At 38.8% G+C, this 12,770-nt stretch overlaps 1 long non-coding RNA gene across 1 annotated transcript in view; it reads left to right on the forward strand.

The window, feature by feature from the left end:
- LOC311302807 overlaps positions 1 to 12,770 on the forward strand; it is a 58,830-nt gene that overhangs the window by 5,265 nt on the left and 40,795 nt on the right. Inside the window, exon 2 of the long non-coding RNA XR_014629669.1 lies at positions 2,518 to 2,615. This is a non-coding gene — a long non-coding RNA (uncharacterized lncRNA). The remainder of the gene's footprint in view (positions 1 to 2,517; positions 2,616 to 12,770) is intronic.

A 12,770-nucleotide genomic window follows, 5' to 3' on the forward strand; every position in this document is an offset into this window, starting at 1 on the left:
GAAATTGCACGCAGGCTTTGGCGTGTCAAGGCGAGATTTGGGGGTTTCTGGTTTTCTCCCCTTCCCCTTGTACGCAGAGCCCCGACTGGTGCACCTTATAGATTTCTCCCGAATAAATCATCCTTATGGGACAAAGATGCATCTCACCGCATGAGAGAAGAAGAATGAGGGCAGGAGGATTTATGATGGGAGAGGTGAGGCCTTGATGTTACTATCAGACGTTATTGCGGCTGCGCCTCAGGCCTGGAGCGCATTCACAGGAACGTAAGCGAAGGCCCGAACGCAGCCAACATGGCCTCCACACACCCAAAAACAGATCCGCTGTAGGCTTTTGAAGTTCACTCGCCCCATCCCCTCGCAACTGCACACTTGTGTTCGCTCTCTCTCTCTCTCTCTCTCTCTCTTAATGCCCATCCAACTCATTCATCTTTCCCAGGCGGGTTCTCAGCCTGTGGTGCTGAAATATGGCAGATGAACCTGTTACATGTTAGTTTAAGAGATAGTGTAGGTGTAAATTACACAGGAGGCTCTGGCTAACCTTATTTATGAGAGGGCTGTCAGGTGTTTAGGTGTTAGAGCGAGACGTGCTGCTTAAATCGTTTACTCCGCTGTAAATCAGAGCGTGCGTGCCACATTCGTGCACGGCAGTTTGCACACGTGCTTACATGTGCACACCTCTCTGTTTTTGTGTACCGAAGGTTCTGGTAAACTCCGGAATAGCTAGTGGAGACTCAGACGGGGGCCACCAGCATGGACGGAGCTTGCTGTTATTTCTTTTATGAGTTTAATATCATTTTATTGAAATATGCTGCTCATAAACCCTCTCGGAGTAACAGTTACCTCTGTTTTATTCCAAGCGAGCTGAAACGGATTGTGTCTGTCATCAATTTTTGTTCTTCAAGCAGTTAGGTTTTTATTCTCAGCACTGTTGTACAACATTGATGGATGTATCTTGAATTTTTTTTTCTTTTTTTTTTCTGTTATATACACTATTGTTCAAAATTTTGTGGTCAGTGAAAATGGAATAATTTAAATAAGTTAATACTTTTGTTCAACATGATGCATTCAATTGACCAAAGGTGACAGTAAAGACATTTATAATGTTTAAAAATGTCAAATAAAAGCTGTTCTTTTGAACTTTCTGTCCATCAAAGAATCCTGAGTTTCCACATAAATATTAAGCAGCATCATTATTATAATTTTTTTTATGTTTCTTGAGAAGCAAATCGGCATATTAGAATGATTTCTGAATGATTTTGTGAAATGATGCTGAAAATTTAGCTTTGCATCACAGGAATAAATTACATTTTAAAATATATTCCAATTGAAAATAGTAATTTAAAAATTGTACTACTAATGTTTCACAATATTACTGGTTGTACTGTATTTTTGATCAAATAAATGCAGCCTTGGTGAGTAAGAGACTTTCAAAAGCATTAAAAAAATCGTACCCACTTAGATATAATTGTAATGGTAGTGTAAGTGAGAGTTATTGCACTGATTCTTGAGTACTAGAAATGAAACGGGATATAGAACTGAAAACAAGTTTGTGTCAAGTAATTATTTTGATCGATTTATGTGTTATCAGCCGAAATGTAAGTTATTTAGCTGATTGTGGGTGCTCATTTTCCGTATTTTTCCGTTTAGATGACCTTTGCCATCATTTGGCGCTAACTTAAAGGCACAGTATGTAAGTTTCATCACTAGAGGGCGCTAATTCAAAACAATAACAAAGGCGTAGCTTGAAGGCGTGGTCTTCACCTCCACGGGCGATGGAAAGCAATCTCAGGCAGAAATCATGTTCATGGTTGAGCTAATGTATTCAATGTTTATTAACGTTACTGTGGTATGAAGCGGAACGGAACGAGGGCGGTGGAGTGAGACTGTCGGCTGCTACCGCTCCTTTCGTTTTTTTATATATTTTTTTATTTCACAATCAAAATTAAGTTAAACATTTGCTCCTTCCCTGAGCTTGAACTTTGTTACAGTTCCGTTTGATCACTTAAATTCACATTATTTTATTTCATTCTAATAACTACTCATACTGCCACTTTATTAATTAAAAGTGTTGGGGAACGCAGCACTGTTTTACTTGGTCAAAAAAAAACAGTCAAACTAAAAATGCATTTGAGTGTGTTGAAAGTTATGTTATAACGTTACTCGTGTTGCACCTTGCAGTAAGCTAGATTGATATTAGAATATCATATTAATAAAAGCTGGATGACTTGTGTTGCTAAATGGCTTGCAATTCATTTTAAAACATATTGTATGGTGGAAAATGACTGTTCCTGCAAATACAGCTCTTTCTGATACACTATGTTAGCCACTTGACAAAATAGTGTTGTCTCTGAGGTAGGGTACAAACATATTTTTCATGGTAAATTAAGAAAACAAGAGCTTCAAACAATAAGAATAAGCGTGTTGAGCTATATAACAATTAGTTTTCTGTTTTCTGTCACTTGTATAATAAAACATAATATATTAAAGCGTTTTTTGGTGTTTCCATGGCTTCTACAGATATGACGTCACTGACAGGCGACGCGATGACATGGGACGTTTCACTGGTTAAAATTGCGGATTTCTCTGGAATCTTTGTTGGAAACATTTGGATTAATGTAAGTACACAAGTCAACAAAATATATGACGTTGTTCTAGTGGTTTTGGGATATTTTAATCCAAAAATCGTACATATTGTGCCTTTAAAGTGACTTTAAAAACACGTATTATTTAATAACCCCGTTAAATGTAATCTTTAGCAAATCATAAAAGCAATGTCCAAAAACAATTTCATATTGTACACTATATAGTGTTGTGATGCAAACTTCACTTGACGCATTTAAAATGCTCGATTATTTTTCTTATTTAATTAGCCAAAATAGAATTTTAATTTGGTTATCGGCCATATCATGAAAATAAGGATCAGCCATAATTTTAAAATTAGTGTATCCTTACTTTTAAAGTTGTTTAAATTCATGTTATATATAGATTTTAATCACTCATCAATTAAAAGTTAGAAATGTTGCTATTTTTGAAACTGATGGCAGGTCGAGTTGCGGCCATGTTTTATCTGATGTCCCAAGAGTGAATACTATCCACAGTCTCAATAGAAGTGCACCTGCATTTGACCCACTGAATGGAGCTGAGCTGATGAATCGGTCTGTGATACCAAAGAGGACGTTCGAACACATTGAGAATGAGTCATTGAAACACTAAACCAACTCGGAGCACTTAAGAGAGTCTGGATGTGAGCGCTGCTGGGAGAAGTGTTGATTTTATACCTGTGGGCGTTTACGATCCACCCTCCATTCATTCTTTGAGTAGCCCAGAAGTGGGACAAGCATGTTAGTGAGAAGTAATCTTTCACCATGTGCTAACACGAGATGTTAGCAATGTCCTTCTCATAAGAGAGAACGTAGTATTCGGGGTAACCGTATTTATTACCATCGTTACATTGTTAGCGTGAGGCTAACGTGTTGCAGTGGGTGTCATTGTGGGTCGCTTGTCATTGTCGCCGTCCCGCCTGGAGGTACGGCGTGTCTCGTGTGTCAGGGACAGCTCAGAGGAATTGTCCCGTAAGTGGTTAAGTGTCCGGCTCTTTGGAGGGCGAGGGAGGAGACAGGCGGGGTGAGGTACATCTGGACCCAGTCTAAACATGGCACAGGTCTGTCTCATGTGTCTCTGCCGATCTCACACCCTCAGGTTTATGATTCCCATGTGTGTTTTCATTTCACAAAATCACATATACACACGCGCTTGGAGGCAGTGTTTGTCTGAAACAAGAGACACACAGGGCTCAACAGGATTTTTCTCTGCTCGCTCGCTTAGGCCAGTAGTACAGACTTTTATATGCCCTGCCAATGTTTTCACTGGACCCAACACAAAATGATTAAAGACGTAAATTTATACTTTTATATTTACATTTATACATTTAATAATCTATCAAAAGTTTGGGGTCGGTAAAATTTTTCATGTATTTTAAACTCTCTATTGCTCACCAAGCAAAAATACATTAAATTATGTATTATTATTATGTATGTTTCTATTTCAATATTTAGCCAGTACTCCTGTCTTCAGTGTCACTTGATCCTTAAAAATAAATGATCATGGTTTCCAATTTTTTTTTTTTTTTCAGGATTCTTTGATGAATGTATAATTCAAAAGAACAGCATTTATTTGAAATAAATAATAAATAATCTTCTTACATGATAAATGTCTTTACTGTCACTTTTGATTTATTTAATGTATTCTTCCGGAATTTCTTAAAAAAAAAACCATTTGAACAGTAGTGTATGCATATTTTTACATTTACATTTGTTTACATATAATTGTACTTTTATTTTAAATTGTTAAATTTGGACAATTTACATGTTATTTGAAATTTATTTTAATTATTTAAAAAATACAAATGTTACACAAATTCTATACGTTTTCTTTTCATAGAACTTTTTCAATAAAAGCTGGAAACTATACAGCTAAATTAATAGACACTTTTGCTGGAAAATGATGGTGTGTGTGTGACAAAAACATGACGGATTGGTTCATCACTTTTATCCCATTCTTATCCAAAGCCATTCTTACAATTTCGACAACCTCACCTCAACCTGTGCTAACCTGTCATTCTGTCATTTACTCACGCTCAAGTTTTTTTTAAAAACCTATATGAATTTCTTTGTTCTGTTGATATTTTGAATGTGGGAAACTGAACAGTTCTCTGGCATAAAAAATGTATGTAAATTGCATGTTCAGTACTTGCCAATTCACCCGAAAGCAAGGTCCTAAAGCATAGTGTGCCTTCAAGTCAAAGTGATTGACTTTTTACTCAATAATGAGTTAATTACTCACTCACCACATTCAATTCTGAATAAAATGTATGTTTATTTATTGTGTAGTATTTATTGATTAATGGTCTGAAAAGGATTAATTGTTAATAATATCCTAAACAACAGTTAGTAGCAACAAATAGAAGCTAGATTTAATAGTTGATCATCTTATTGTAGTTAAGCAATGTAAAAAAACCCTGATAAGACATTGTGACATTGTTTTGATGAATAGTATGTTAATATATTCTCACACTTGCTTTTTCTTTCTGTTTCAGTAGTTCATCCTCATGCTTCCCTTTGTCTTATTTGGCATGGGCTATAAAGCACTCTTTTTTTTTTTCTTTTTTTTTTTTTTAGGGTAGGGGACATAAATAACAGCTCACTCTCCTTTTGAAGGCGTTTTCCTGAGGCCCAAACCTCTATAGGCCCGACGGAGAGAGACGTGTGAGAGGCCGTATTGGACTATAAAGTTTATGTGCAACGCGAGCATGCGTGTGTGTGGAAAACGTAGATCTGTGCTCTTCTTAGCCACTCCTGTGAAAACAAACAGCAAACCTCCGAAGGCTGCGGTGTGAGACTTTTGCTCTGAGGTTTGTGTGAATGTGTGTGGCATTCTCTCCTCACTGTTTGGGTGAAAAACCCGAGGGCAGTGACCCGCTCCCCCTTCTTTCCCCCTAAATGGTCGTCCAGACGGACTAGCTCTCTTTAGTTTCCTCATTCTGTTCCTCTCCCCCTCCTCTTCCAGTCTGCTTTATTGCACTTGATTCGGAGCGTGGTCATTCCTGAGATGGCGCAGATAGCAGCTGCTGCTGAATTGCCCACCATAAAGCATCCGCAAACCCGCCGGAGCGCCTGCAGTGGGGGCTGGGACACTCCGTACATTCATTTCTCTGCAAATTTCTACACTTAAAATGTAATGGTCGTAATCTCTCGGAGTTGGGACTTGCTTTTGAATTAGATTGGATTTGCGGAAGGTGATTGTGGTGGCGTGGAAGACTTTAAGATTAATGTTCTGATATATTGGATCAGATGAAGTTGTGGAATTACAGATGCAGCAGCTAACATTGGTGGTGGCCGGAGATATGTGAGAGCTGTCAGTCACTGTTCACCTGCAGGGGGCGATATATAGTTACAAGACTAATTGCTTGAGAGTGAGTGTGTGTGTGTGTGTGTGTGTGTGTGTGTGGCTGTTCAGAATGGGATACTAGCTTACTTACTGAATACTGTACAGAATGCATTGTATACTACATTGTGCACTAATTAAAAAAATTAAGTGAATCAGTAGGCAAATAATATAAAAGTTATAAATGTTTCAAACAGTAACATCACATGATCACAAATATTGCATATTTAATTGATTTTTATTATTTTATTTAGTTTATTATTCTGTAAATTTTTATTTATTTAAATATGTATTTATACACAATACATGTTTAATTAAATTGGGTTTATTTCAGTTTATTTTGTCTGTCTATCTATCTATCTGTCTGTCTACATATCTATATGTCTGTCTATCTGTCTATCTGTCTGTCTATCTGTCTGTCTGTCTGTCTGTCTGTCTATCTGTCTGTCTACATTATCTATCTGTCTGTCTGTCTGTCTGTCTACATATCTATATGTCTGTCTATATGTCTGTCTGTCTATCTGTCTGTCTGTCTGTCTGTCTGTCTGTCTATCTGTCTGTCTACATTATCTATCTATCTGTCTGTCTGTCTGTCTGTCTACATATCTATATATCTGTCTGTCTGTCTGTCCGTCTATCTGTCTGTCTACATTATCTATCTGTCTGTCTATCTGTCTGTCTACATATCTATATGTCTGTCTATCTGTCTGTCTACATTATCTGTCTGTCTATCTGTCTGTCTACATATCTATATGTCTGTCTATCTGTCTGTCTATCTGTCTGTCTGTCTACATATCTATATGTCTGTCTATCTGTCTGTCTACATTATCTGTCTGTCTATCTGTCTGTCTACATATCTATATGTCTGTCTATCTGTCTGTCTATCTGTCTGTCTGTCTACATATCTATATGTCTGTCTATCTGTCTGTCTGTCTATCTGTCTGTCTACATTATCTATCTATCTGTCTGTCTGTCTACATATCTATATGTCTGTCTATCTGTCTACATATCTATATGTCTGTCTATCTGTCTGTCTGTCTGTCTGTCTGTCTGTCCGTCTATCTGTCTGTCTACATTATCTATCTATCTGTCTGTCTGTCTGTCTACATATCTATATGTCTGTCTATCTGTCTGTCTACATTATCTGTCTGTCTATCTGTCTGTCTACATATCTATATGTCTGTCTGTCTGTCTGTCTGTCTACATATCTATATGTCTGTCTATCTGTCTGTCTGTCTGTCTACATATAGATATGTAGACAGACAGACAGATAGATATGTAGACAGACAGATAGATAGACAGACAGACAGACAGACAGACAGACAGATAGATAGATAGATAGATAGATAGATAGATAGATAGATAGATAGATCTGTCTATCTGTCTGTCTTATTTAATTCAGTTTGGTTATTTAGTTTATTATATGGAAATATGATGAATGAATTTCAAGTACTTACGCTTTTATCTCTTGACTCATTTGATCGTAATGCCTAGAGTTTTACACAAAAATCAAGTAATATTTAATTCGACAGAAGTACTGCACATTATACAGTTAACACTGTGCATGTATCTTCACTGTCTTTCAAGGCCAACGCTGACGTTTCTGCAGCCAATTTCACGTTTGTTGCAACTCGCATGTTGACCTCACACATAGCTGAGAAATACCTGATAAATAGTTTCTGCGGCTTCTCCCCGCTTCATCACGGCCGCGTGACTATAATGACTCAAAATCACAGGGAGCAGATGAGCAAGACCGGGCGGCTTCATCTGGCAGCCGTTCCCGTGTGATCCCTCAGCAGGAGGAGGAGCGCGCAGTCCCTCGCAGGTACGGACACCTCCCAGACAGATGAGCCTGGTGACAGCGGGACGCAACAACCTGCAATTCTGCTGTCTGACATGATCCGTCAATGTCCCCGCACTCACGCACACAGAACTCCCCTGTACAAGCACGCAGAGATTGTTTTCTAAAAGTAGGCCTACAGGAATCATCGATAATGAGCACGTTCACTCACACCTGTGGTGGCAGGCACAAATGAAAACAAACAGTTTCCTTCATTTGCTCTCGCTGATGACTCACAGGGCATGCACTGAGAATAGATTCAAGAAATGAGAGGATTGCATTTGCAACAAAGGGCCTTGGTTTTAGATTCCTCTTCAGGGCGCTTAGCTGGTTTGTGCGATTTTGTCTCTTGATAAAACGCATCTGTTTGTTTTATCTTTTTCCCGAGGGGCTCTTTGAACTGCAGACAATGACAGGCTGTCTTGTGCTCGCTGCGGTCCGGACGCCAACTGGCCACAAGGTGGCACTCACCCTCAGCAAGCAACTACCAAGTTCACTAGACACTTTTTTTTTCTTTTTTTTTCTCCACACTGCTATGAGCATGCTGATGTATCATGGCACAATGAAAAGGAGGAAATGAGAGGGGGGACACAAATGTGTTTGGTGCATGCAAGGACTAATGGAGTCTACCTTTGCCAGTACATTAGGAACAAAACAAGAGAGGTGAGAGGGAGAACGCCACCCGTCCGAGACAGAGCGGTCGTGCCCTAATGGAGAAGGGAAATAGAAGTTGGTGTCAGTGAAATGCCAGGCCTCTGGCTGTGTTGTTGATGCATTTGTTTCCTGTTAGTCCACTTATTTATGGTCAAGGGTTTCTTCATTGTCATATAGTGATTTATAACGTGCAAGAATGAGGTCAGGAGAAAGGTTGTGGCAATTAGTTACATTTAAGGGGCATTTTATGCCCTCAAACTGATGTGGTCACGTTCTGCTTCGGCTTTGAAAATGTGCCACTTTTTTTTTTAGGGCTTACAATAAGGATGGCCTGTAGGTTCAGGGTTTCGGGACAGTGCTGTGTTCTCAATACGTGTTTTTTTTGTTCTATACAAAACATTTCAAATATGTTGATCTCATGTAACCTCACCACTAGTTATTATCTGGGAAATAAAAACAGGTAATTATCAATTTTAGTCCATTTTTTGTCTTCATTTCTGATTCACATCCATCCATCCATCCATCCATCCATCCATCCATCCATCCATCCATCCATCCATCCATCCATCCATCCATCCATCCATCCATCCATCCATCCATCCATCCATCCATCCATCCATCCATCCATCCATCCATCCATCCATCCATCCATCCATCCATCCATCCATCCATCCATCCATCCATCCATCCATCCATCCATCCATCCATCCATCCATCCATCCATCCATCCGAAAATGTACACTTTTAATACCCGTATGATGCACTTAATTAACCGAAAAAACTAAGTGTGGAATGTTGGACACTTAATACTGCTTTAATTTTGTAGAGGAGGGGCTACCAGACTCCGATGTTGAATGACAAAATAACTTTATAAAATTCATACACGGTTGAGTACGTTCTACATAGTTCATAAGTGAATGGTGTATAGTATGTCATTTGGGATGCAACTTTACTGTTCCTGGAGTATGCAGTGTGTATACTGTGCACAGTATGTGAATTTTCTGTATGCATGGAATACCAGATGACCTACTACATTTGCCTTGACTTGACCTTCTATTTCCAGTGTGATGAATGAACTGCAATTAACATAAATTTTTTACATCTTTTTCTTGACTCATTTGTTCGTAATGTCAGTAGTTTTGCACAAAACTGGATTAAAAGGGCAAATTATATTTTGTTTCCAAGGTGATATCTGGATGCTCCTCACTGCATTAAAAATGAAATGCAATAGTTTTGTTGCAAATTCTGCTGATTTAAATGGTGCCAAGTTAACGTTATTTACAGAACTGCCAGATTGACTGATAGTCTTGGAAACATCTTTAAGAATGGGTTGAAAGTAACTAACCGATCAGTGATTTCTTTTGTTTTTGTTTTTGTTTTTTTGTTGCACCATATGCCATCGTTTTCCAGCAATAGTGCGTTTATGAATGTAGCTGTCAGAGCAGTATAATTTCCAGCTGTTATTTCCAATTAAAACTAAATCTATTTAATAATGTATTAATAGTAATATAATACTTATATTATTATTAACTTATATATTGTAAAATAATACTTTTTTGTGAAAATATTGGTTGGCCAAGTAAATATCTACTGGTCCAAGTTGAACTACGGGTCCAACCAGTCCTGCAGAAAGAAAATCCTTACTGTTGAAAAACTCAGACTGGCCTTTTATGCCTTTACAAAAGGGTTTTGTCACTTCTGCCTGCATTACTGATTGATCATTTCAATGTGAATTAAAGTGATGATCATTGCATGTGTTTTGCAAGTGCCAGCAATTCAGCCATGTGCCTTTTCCCCCGTTCTAGATTTTATAGGCCAAAAGTATGTGAACTGATTTATGATTCCCTTATGTGCTGAATGCACGTATTCTGCACATGTGGACACGAACGTGCACCTCTTCTTCCGCGTACCGGTGCACGGATAGGAACGGACTAGTCATGTAATGACGCAACTATTTGCATACGACATGTAAATCACATACTGGGCCCAAAGAGATTTGCGACCTTTCGTATTCCCCTGCCCCTGGTAAAAACACACGTTCATGAGTGAATCTGTGCGTAGAAACGCACAAGTGCGTGTGTGTGTGTGCATTAGTGCACAGCCAGGAGTGCGGTTTGTTGTTTCCGTGTCTGTCTGCTGTGGCTTGCGGGGCTGATCGATGCTGCTTTACTGCTTCCCTCGGATTCAGTCGAGTTCAACGGGAGGGGAAGGTGATTCATCAGCGGGGAAAGAGAAGGTGGAAGAGAGGAAGAGATAGAGTGAGGGAATTAGAAATGGAGACGGAGAGCATGTTGGAGAGAGAGCCACAAACACATTAAGAATGAGGGGGAGGCAAGAGATGCGATGCACAGATTCAGCGCAGGGGGAAGTGAAGCGTTATATCACAGTGATAAAGAGATGAAGAGGCGCTGAAAACTGAGGTAGTGGCAGGGCAACCCAAGTATGACCCAAACTATTCTCACATGCCATGCATACCGAAGATTGCAGTATGTTTCCCATCTCTGCTATGCTGCATGAATCATGGGTAAGAGTTGAGGGAGTGGAGAGAACACACCTGTTTTAACTTGGTGCCATCCATCAAATCGCCCCTACCCGCTGCCTGCCAGACGAGACTGCTGTCCTTCAGGTCCTCTCCTGGTCTGTGTGTCTGCTTTGCAACAGGTGTTGACTCGAGCACGACCTGTGATTGAAACCACCAGCCTAGATGGCAGAGCTGAGTACAGTTCAGAGCTGAGGAGTTTGCTCACTTCAGGCTCATGAGTGTGAATTGGAATTGACTTGGCCAAACCCCACAGGAAGCTGAATTGTAAAAACAGGAAGTACAGTTTACTAAGTTTTAATTCAAAGAAATTCAATACAGATCTGTCTGTCTGTCTGTCATCTATCTATCTGTCTATCTATCTGTCTATCTATCTATCTGTCTGTCTATCTATCTGTCTGTGTGTCTGTCTGTCTATCATCTATCTGTCTATCTATCTATCTATCTATCTATCTATCTATCTATCTATCTGTCTGTCTGTCTGTCATCTATCTATCTATCATCTATCTGTCTATCTATCTATCTGTCTATCTATCTGTCTATCTATCTATCTGTCTGTCTATCTATCTGTCTGTGTGTCTGTCTGTCTATCATCTATCTGTCTATCTATCTATCTATCTATCTATCTATCTATCTATCTATCTGTCTGTCTGTCTGTCTGTCATCTATCTATCTATCATCTATCTGTCTATCTATCTATCTGTCTGTCTATCTATCTGTCTGTCATCTATCTATCTGTCTATCTATCTGTCTGTCTGTCTGTCTGTCATCTATCTATCTGTCTATCTATCTGTCTATCTATCTATCTATCTATCTATCTGTCTGTCTGTCTGTCATCTATCTATCTGTCTATCTATCTGTCTATCTATCTATCTGTCTGTCTATCTATCTGTCTGTCATCTATCTATCTGTCTATCTATCTGTCTATCTATCTGTCTGTCTGTCTGTCTGTCATCTATCTATCTGTCTATCTATCTGTCTATCTATCTATCTATCTATCTGTCTGTCTGTCTGTCATCTATCTATCTGTCTATCTATCTGTCTATCTATCTATCTGTCTGTCTATCTATCTGTCTGTGTGTCTGTCTGTCTATCATCTATCTGTCTATCTATCTATCTATCTATCTGTCTGTCTGTCTGTCATCTATCTATCTATCATCTATCTGTCTGTATGATCTGTCTGTCTGTATGATCTGTCTGTCATCTATCTGTCTCTGTCTATCTATGATCTGTCTGTCTGTCTGTCTGTCATCTATCTATCTTTCTGTCTGTCGTCTGTCTGTCTGTCATCTATCTGTCTGTCTTTCTATGATCTGTCTGTCTGTCTATCTATGGTCTGTCTGTCATATATCTATCTGTCTGTCTGTCTGTCTGTCTGACTATCTTTCTGTCCGTCTGTCATCTATTTTTCAATCTGTCTGTCTGTCTGTCATCTATCTATCTTTCTGTCTGTCTCTGTCATCTATCTTTCTGTCTGTCTGTCTGTCATCTATCTATCTTTCTGTCTGTCTGTCTGACTATCTTTCTGTCCGTCTGTCATCTATTTTTCAATCTGTCTGTCTGTCTGGCTGTCTGTCTGTCATCTATCTTTCTGTCTGTCTGTCTGTCATCTATCTATCTTTCTGTCTGTCTGTCTGTCTATCTGTACAGACCCTTTCCAAAAAATTAGAATATCATGGAAAAGTTTATTTATTTCCATAATTCCATTCAAAACGTTAAACTTCCATAGATTATAGATTCAGGGCCCACAACTTAAACGATTTCAAGTATTTAGTTGTTTATTTGTACATAATT

This window comes from Rutilus rutilus (genome assembly GCF_951802725.1).
Source record: "Rutilus rutilus genome assembly, chromosome: 13".
In the NCBI taxonomy this organism is placed as follows: Eukaryota; Metazoa; Chordata; class Actinopteri; order Cypriniformes; family Leuciscidae; genus Rutilus; species Rutilus rutilus.